Here is a 9,034-nt window from a genome sequence, read left to right as displayed (position 1 = left end):
AATTACAGTGCATTCCAGGATTCTCTTTAATTCTCTGTTAGAGACTTCAGCCTGCCCATTTGTCTGTGAATGATACGGAGTTGCTATTTTGTGGCTAATTCCATATCGAACCATAGCAGAGTAAAGCTGTTTATTGCAGAAATGGGTGCCCCCATCACTGATTAGTACTCTGGGAACACCAAATCTGCTGAAAATATGTTTCTAGAGGAACTTTAGAATAGTCTTGGTATCATTAGTGGGTGTGGCAATTGCTTTCACCCATTTAGATACGTAGTCTACTGCCACCAGAATGTAAGTGTTTGAGTATGATGGTGGGAAAGGACCCATGAAGTCAATACCCCATACATCAAACAACTCAATCTCTAAGATCCCTTGTTGAGGCATGGCATAACCATGAAGCAAGTTACCAGCTCTTTGGCAACTGTCACAGTTACGCACAAACTCTCGGGCATCTCTATAGAGAGTAGGCCAATAGAAGCCACATTGGAGGACTTTAGTGGCTGTTCGCTCACTTCCGAAATGTCCTCCATACTGTGATCCATGGTAATGCCACAGGATCTTCTGTGCCTCCTCTCTAGGGATGCATCTGTAGATCATTCCGTCTGCGCATCTCTTAAAGAGATATGGTTCATCCCATAAGTAGTACTTTGCATCAGAAATTAGTTTTTTCTTTTGCAACCTGCTATACTCCTGGGGTATGAACCTCACAGCTTTATAATTTGCAATGTCTGTAAACCATGGTTCTTCCTGAATGGCAAAAGGTTGCTCATCTAGAAAGGTCTCAGAGATCTCAGTAGGAGGGAGGGACACCCCTGCTACTGGTTCTATCCGAGACAGGTGATCAGCTACCTGGTTCTCTGTCCCTTTTCTGTCTCTTATTTCTATATGAAACTCTTGCAAAAGCAACACCCGTCTTATGAGCCTAGGTTTTGAATCCTGCTTTGTGAGTAGATATTTAAGAGCAGCATGGTCAGTATATACAATCACTTTTGAACCTAGTAAATAGGATCTAAACTTGTCAATGGCATAAACCACTGCAAGTAACTCCTTTTCTGTGGTTGTGTAATTATTCTGTGCATCATTTAGAACACGACTGGCATAGTAAATGACGTGCAGAAGCTTGTTATGCCTTTGTCCCAACACTGCACCAATGGCATGGTCACTAGCATCACACATTAATTCGAATGGTAATGTCCAGTCAGGTGCAGAGATGACTGGTGCTGTGACCAGCTTGGCTTTCAGGGTCTCAAACACCTGCAGACACTCTGTGTCAAACACAAATGGCATGTCAGCAGCTAGCAGGTTGCTTAAAGGTTTTGCAATTTTTGAAAAATCCTTTATGAACCTCTGATAGAATCCTGCATGCCCCAGAAAGCTTCTGATTGCCTTAACATTGGCAGGTGGTGGTAATTTCTCAATTACCTCTACCTTGGCTTGATCCACCTCTATTCCCCTTGCTTGAAATTTTGTGCCCAAGGATAATTCCTTCAGTCACCATAAAATGACATTTTTCCCAGTTTAAGACCAGGTTAGTCTCTTGGCATCTTTTCAGGACAAGTGCTAGATGATCAAGAGAGGAGTTGAATGAGTCTCCAAATACTGAGAAGTCATCCATGAAGACTTCCAGGAACTTCTCTACCATATCAGAGAAGATAGAGAGCATGCACCTCTGAAAGGTTGTAGGTGCATTGCACAGACCAAAAGGCATTCTTCTGTAAGCAAATACTCCAGATGGACACGTGAATGCTGTTTTCTCTTGGTCTTGAGGATCCACTGTAATTTGGTTATAGCCTGAATAGCCATCCAAAAAGCAGTAATATTTATGGCCTGCTAGTCTCTCTAGCATCTGGTCTATGAATGGTAAAGGAAAATGATCCTTTCTGGTGGCTGTATTGAGCCTTCTGTAGTCAATACACATACGCCACCCTGTAACTGTTCTTGTGGAAACCAGTTCATTCTTTTCATTATGAACCACTGTCATGCCTCCCTTCTTGGGGACAACTTGGACAGGGCTCACCCAGGGGCTATCAGAAATAGGATAAATAATCCCAGCCTCTAGTAACTTAGTGACCTCTTTCTGCACCACTTCCTTCATGGCTGGATTTAGCCGCCTCTGTGGTTGAACCACTAGCTTGGCATCATCCTCCAATAGGATTTTGTGCATACATCTTGTTGGGCTAATGCCCTTAAGGTCACTTATGGACCACCCAAGAGCTGTCTTGTGTGTCCTTAGCACTTGAATTAGTGCTTTCTCTTCTTGTGGATTTAAAGCAGAACTTATGATCACTGGAAAAGTGTCACCCTCTCCCAAAAATGCATATTTCAGGGATGGTGGTAGTGGTTTGAGCTCTGGTTTAGGAGGTTTCTCCTCTTCCTGAGGGATTTTTAGAGGTTCTTTTATTTCCTCTGGTTCCTCCAAATCAGGCTGAACATCTTTAAAGATGTCCTCTAGCTCTGATTCAAGACTCTCAGTCATATTGATCTCTTCCACCAAAGAGTCAATAATATCAGTGCTCATGTAGTCATTTGCTGTGTCTGGATGCTGCATAACTTTGACAGCATTTATCTTGAACTCATCCTCATTGACTCTCAGGGTCACTTTCCCTTTTTGTACATCAATAAAAGTTCATCCAGTTGCTAGGAAAGGTCTTCCTAGAATGAGAGTTACACTCTTGTACTCCTCCATTTCCAGCACTACAAAGTCAGTGGGAAAGGCAAATGGCCCAACCTTGACAATCATGTCCTCAATGATGCCTGATGGATATTTAATGGAGCCATCAGCAAGTTGAAGACATATCCGGGTTGGTTTGACTTCTTCAGTCAACCCAAGCTTTCTGATAGTGGATGCAGGTATTAGGTTGATACTTGCTCTAAGGTCACATAGAGTTGTCTTGGTGCAAACACCCTCTAATGTGCATGGTATCATAAAGCTTCCTGGATCTTGAAGCTTTTCTGGTAAGCTTTTTAGAATGACTGCACTGCATTCTTCAGTGAGAAACACTCTTTCAGTTTCTCTCCAATCCTTCTTATGACTTAAGATCTCTTTCATGAACTTACCATAAGAGGGTATTTGCTCAAGTGCCTCTGCAAACGGGATCTTTATTTCAAGAGTCCTGAGATAGACTGCAAAGCGGGCAAATTGTTTATCCTGTTCCGCTTGGCGGAGCTTCTGAGGATAAGGCATCTTGGCTTTATATTCTTCAACCTTAGTTGCTGCAGGTTTACTCCCTACAGAAGTGGTTGGAGAAGCCTTTTTAGAGGGGTTACTATCAGCACTTGCAGGTGTCTGATTCCTCATAGGCGTTTGAACGCCAGGGTTGGGTGCTGGATGGGCGTTTAACGCCAGCTTCCCACCCTTTTCTGGCGTTTGAACGCCGGAACTGGGCAAGAAATGGGCGTTTAACGCCAACTTTTCCCCCTTTTGTGTTATTTGAACGCCAGAGTTATTCCTTTCTGGGCTCTTGATGTCCTCAGAGGGATCTTGGGTAGTGGTTTGGTCATCCTCTGTTATTTGTTCCTTTATTGACTTTTTGCTATTTTGAGCTGAGTTATTCAATGTCTTTTCGCTCCTTAGTTGGACAGCTTGGCATTCTTCTGTTATCTGTTTAGATAGCTGTTGTCTTGTCTGATTCAATTGTGCTTCTATATTCTTGTTAGAATTTTTAGTGTCTTGGAGCATCTCTTTGAACTCTGCTAATTGTTTTGTCATACGGAGTAATTGCTGATTAAGTTCAACAATCTGTTCTTGAGGATTGGGATCAGTAGTTACTGTCATAGCCTCTTCTTTTATGGAGGACTCACTGTTTGAGTACAGATGTTGATTTCTAGCAACTGTATCTATGAGCTCTTGAGCTTCTTCAATTGTTTTTCTCATGTGTATAGATCCACCAGCTGAGTGGTCTAGGGACATCTGAGCTTTTTCTGTAAGCCCATAGTAGAAGATGTCTAACTGTACCCACTCTGAAAATATTTCAGAGGGGCATTTTCTTAGCATCCCTCTGTACCTCTCCCAGGCATTATAAAGGGATTCATGATCCTCTTGTTTAAAGCCTTGGATATCCAGCCTTAGCTGTGTCATCCTTTTTGGAGGGTAAAATTCATTCAGGAATTTGTCTGATAACTGTCTCCATGTTTTTATGCTTGCTGTAGGTTGGTTATTTAACCACCTCTTAGCTTGATCTTTTTCAGCAAATGGAAACAGTAATAATCTGTAGATATCCTGATCCACTTCTTTATCACGTACTGTGTCAGCAATTTGTAAGAACTGTGCTAGAAACTCAGTAGTTTCTTCCTGTGGAAGACCGGAATACTGGCAATTTTGCTGCACCATGATAATGAGCTAAGGATTTAGCTCAAAGCTGCTTGCTTTGATGGAAGGTATATAGATGCTACTCCCATATGCAGCTGTAATGGGGTTAGCATATGACTCTAGAGTCCTTCTGGACTGTTCACTTCCACTTATGTGCATGATGGAGAAAATGGAATTGATATGTGGTGCACGAAATTGTGATCTCAGGCAACGGCGCTAAAAACTCTGTATGCACGTCTTAAAAAATTGTTTTTCATTCACAACTTCGATACAACTAACCAGCAAGTGCACTGGGTCGTCCAAATAATAAAACCTTACGTAAGTAAGGGTCGATCCCACGGAGATTGTTGGTATGAAGCAAGCTATGGTCACCTTGTAAATCTCAGTCAGGTGGATATAAAATAGTTATGGAGTTTTCGAAAATTTATAATAAATAAATAGAAAATAAAGATAGAAACACTTATGTATATCATTGGTGAGAATTTCAGATAAGTGTGTGGAGATGCGTTCGTTCCTCTGAACTTCTGCTTTCCTGCTGTCTTCATCCAATCAATCTCACTCCTTTCCATGGCTGGCTTTATGTAAGGACATCACCATTGTCAATGGCTACTTTTCATCCTCTCTGTGAAAATGGTCCAAATGCTCTGTCACAGCACGGCTAATCATCTGAGGTTCTCGATCATACTGGAATAGGATTCACCCTCCTTTTGCGTCTGTCACTACGCCCAGCACTCGCGAGTTTGAAGTTCGTCACAGTCATTCAATCCCAGAATCCTACTCGGAATACCACAGACAAGGTTTAGACTTTCCGGATTCTCATGAATGCCGCCATCAATCTAGCTTATACCACGAAGATTCTGATTAAGAGATCCAAGAGATAATCATCTAATCTAAGGTGGAACGGAAGTGGTTGTCAGGCACGCGTTCGTGGGGGAATGATGATGATTGTCACGTTCATCACATTCATGTTGAAGTGCAAATGAATATCTTAGAAGCGGAATAAGTTGAGTTGAATAGAAAAATAGTAGTACTTTGCATTAATTCATGAGGAACAGCAGAGCTCCACACCTTAATCTATGGAGTATAGAAACTCTACCGTTGAAAATACATAAGTGAAAGGTCCAGGCATGGCCAAATGGCCAGCCCCCAAAACGAGATCACAGCTTAGTGATGGGCTTCTCTTCCTCAATGGGAATGTCTCCTTCTATGTAAGCTCCAGCTGAGTAACATAGATGGCAAATAAGATGAGGGAAAGCTAGCCTTGCCATGGGGGAAGACTTTTCGGCTATTTTGTAGAGTTCAAGGGAGATGACTTCATGAACTTCTACTTCCTCTCCAATCATGATGCTATGAATCATGATGGCCCGATCCACAGTAACTTCAGATCGGTTGCTAGTGGGGATGATGGAGCGTTGGATGAACTCTAACCATCCTCTAGCTACAGGCTTGAGGTCCAGTCTTCTTAGTTGAACCGGCTTGCCTTTGGAGTCAATCTTCCATTGAGCTCCTTCCACACATATGTCCATGAGAACTTGGTCCAACCTTTGATTAAAGTTGACCCTTCTAGTGTAGGGGCGTGCATCTCCTTGCATCATGGGCGAGTTAAACGCCAACCTCACGTTTTCCGGACCAAAATCTAAGTATTTCCCCGAACCATGGTGAGATAATTCTTTGGGTTCGGGTTCTTACTTTGATCATGGTTCCTAGTGATCCATGCATTGGCATAGAACTCTTGAACCATTAGGATGCCAACTTGTTGGATGGGGTTTGTTAGAACTTCCCAACCTCTTCTTTGGATTTCATGTCGAATCTCCGGATACTCATTTCTCTTGAGCTTGAAAGGGACCTCGGGGATCACCTTCTTCTTGGCCACAACATCATAGAAGTGGTCTTGATGAGCTTTGGAGATGAATCTTTCCATCTCCCATGACTCGGAGGTGGAAGCTTTTGTCCTCCCTTTCCCTTTTCTAGAGGATTCTCCGGTCTTGGGTGCCATCAATGGTAATGGAAAAACAAAAAGCTTATGCTTTTACCACACCAAACTTAGAATATTGCTCACCCTCGAGCAAGAGAAGAAAGAATAGATGAAGAAGAAGAAGAAAATATGGAGGAGAGGAGGGAGAGGTGGATTCGGCCAAGAAGGAGAAGAGAGGGTTGTGTTGTGTGAAAATGAGGAAGAATGGAGGGCTATATATAGGGAAGGGATGGGGGTAAGGTTCGGCCATAAGGGTGGATTTTGGGTGGGAAATTGATTTTGAATTTTGAGGGTAGGTAGAGTTTATGAGGTAGGTTTATGGGGAAGAGTGGATGATGTGAGTGGTGAAGTGGTGATAGGGAAGAGAGATTGAGGTGGTAGGTAGGGATCCTGTGGGGTCCACAGATGCTGAGTTGATCCTGTGGGGTCCACAGATCCTGAGGTGTCAAGGATTTGCATCCCTGCACCCATTAGGCATGTAAAATGCCTTTGCATGCAATTCTGGCATTTAAACGCCAAATTGATGCTTGTTCTGGGCGTTCAACGCCCAGATGCAGCATATTTCTGGCGTTGAACTCCAGCCAGATGCTTGTTTCTGGCATTCAGCGCCAGCTTTTCTTTACTGTGCATTTCTGGCGTCTGAACGCCAGGATGCTGCTTGTTTCTGGCGTTCAACGCCAGAAACATGCTCTGTTCTGGCGTTGAACGCCAACCAGATGCTCCTTACTGGCGTTTAAACACCAGTAAGATCCTCCTCCAGGGCGTGATTTTTCTTCTGCTATTTTTGATTCCGTTTTCAATTTTTATATTTATTTTGTGACTCCACATGATCATGAATCTAATAAAACATGAAATAACAATAAAAATAAAATTAGATAAATAAAAATTGGGTTGCCTCCCAACAAGCGCTTCTTTAATGTCAATAGCTTGACAGTGGGCTCTCATGGAGCCTCACAGATGTTCAGAGCATTGTTGAGACTCCCCAACACCAAACTTAGAGTTTGGATATGGGAGTTCAACACCAAACTTAGCGTTTGGTTGTGACCTCCCAACACCAAACTTAGAGTTTGACTGTGGGGGCTCTGGTTGACTCTGTTTTGAGAGAAGCTTACTGTGCCTCTTTTCCATGTTTACAGAAGGATGTCCTTGAGTTTTAAACTCAAGGGAGTCCTCATTCAATTGAAGGACTAATTCGCCTCTGTCAACATCAATCACAGCTCTTGCTGTGGCTAGGAAGGGTCTTCCAAGGATGATGGATTCATCCTCATCCTTCCCAGTATCTAGGACTATGAAATCAGCAGGGATGTAAAGGCCATCAACCTTTACTAACACGTCCTCTACTTGTCCATAAGTCTATTTTCTTGAATTGTCTGCCATCTCTAATGAGATTTTAGCAGCTTGCATCCCAAAGATTCCCAGTTTCTCTATTACAGAGAGGGGCATGAGGTTTATCCCTGAACCAAGGTCACACAGAGCCTTTTCAAAGATCATGGTGCCTATGGTACAAGGTATTAGGAACTTTCCAGGATCCTGTTTCTTCTGAGGCAATGTCAGTTGATCCAGATCACTTAGTTCACTTAGTACAAGGGAGGTTCATCTTCCCAAGTCTCAATACCAAATAATTTGGCATTCAGCTTCATGATTGCACCAAGGTACTTGGTAACTTGCTCCTTAGTAACATCCTCATTCTCTTCAGAAGAGGAATACTCATCAGAGCTCATGAATGGCATAAGGAGGTTTAATGGAATCTCTATGGTCTCTAGATGAGCCTCAGATTCCTTTGGTTCCTCAAAGGGATACTCCTTATTGATCACTGGACGTCCTAGGAGGTCTTCCTCCTTGAGATTCACGTCCTCCCCTTCCTCTTTGGATTCGGCCATGATGATTATATCAATGGCCTTGTACTCTCCTTTTGGATTTTCTTCTGTATTACTTGGGAGAGTACTAGAAGGGATTTCAGTGATCTTCTTACTCAGTTGGCCCACTTGTGCCTCCAAATTTCTAATGGAAGACCTTGTTTCATTCATGAAACTTACAGTGGCCTTAGATAGATCAGAGACTAAGTTTGCTAAATTAGAGGTATTTTGTTCAGAGTTCTCTGTCTGTTGCTGAGTGGATGATGGAAAAGGTTTACTATTGTTAAACCTATTTCTTCCACCATTATTAAAGCCTTGTTGAGGCTTTTGATGATCCTTCCATGAGAGATTTGGGTGATTTCTCCATGAGGAATTATAGGTGTTTCCATATGGTTCACCCATGTAATTCACCTCTGCTATTGCAGAGTTTTCAGGATCATAAGCTTCTTCTTCAGCAGATGCCTCTTGAGTACTGTTGGATGCAGCTTGCATTCACTTCAAACTCTGAGAAGTCATGTTGACTTGCTGAGTCAATATTATATTCTGAGCCAGTATGGCATTCAGAGTATCAATTTCAAGAACTCCCTTCTTCTGAGGCGTCCCATTGCTCACAGGATTCCTCTCAGAAGTGTACATGAACTGGTTATTAGCAACCATGTCAATGAGTTCTTGAGCTTCTGCAAGCGTTTTCTTTAGGTGAATGGATCCACCTGCAGAAGTATCCAATGACATCTTAGCTAATTCAGACAGATCATCATAGAATATATCCAAGATGGTCCATTCTGAAAGCATGTCAGAAGGACACTTTTTGGTCAGTTGCTTGTATCTCTCCCAAGCTTCATAGAGGGATTCACCTTCTTTCTGTTTGAAGGTTTGAACATCCACTCTAAGCTT

The 9,034-nt window shown here is 42.6% G+C and overlaps 1 non-coding gene across 1 annotated transcript; it reads left to right on the top strand.

Moving 5' to 3' along the window:
* Positions 1 to 8,926: 8,926 nt before the first annotated feature.
* On the top strand, positions 8,927 to 9,034 carry LOC112787043 (small nucleolar RNA R71). The gene has a single exon (XR_003194480.1). It is a non-coding gene; the product is annotated as a small nucleolar RNA R71 (small nucleolar RNA).

This window comes from Arachis hypogaea, chromosome 20, assembly GCF_003086295.3.
Source record: "Arachis hypogaea cultivar Tifrunner chromosome 20, arahy.Tifrunner.gnm2.J5K5, whole genome shotgun sequence".
Taxonomy (NCBI): domain Eukaryota; kingdom Viridiplantae; phylum Streptophyta; class Magnoliopsida; order Fabales; family Fabaceae; genus Arachis; species Arachis hypogaea.
This window is presented reverse-complemented; position numbering and strand designations above follow the sequence as displayed.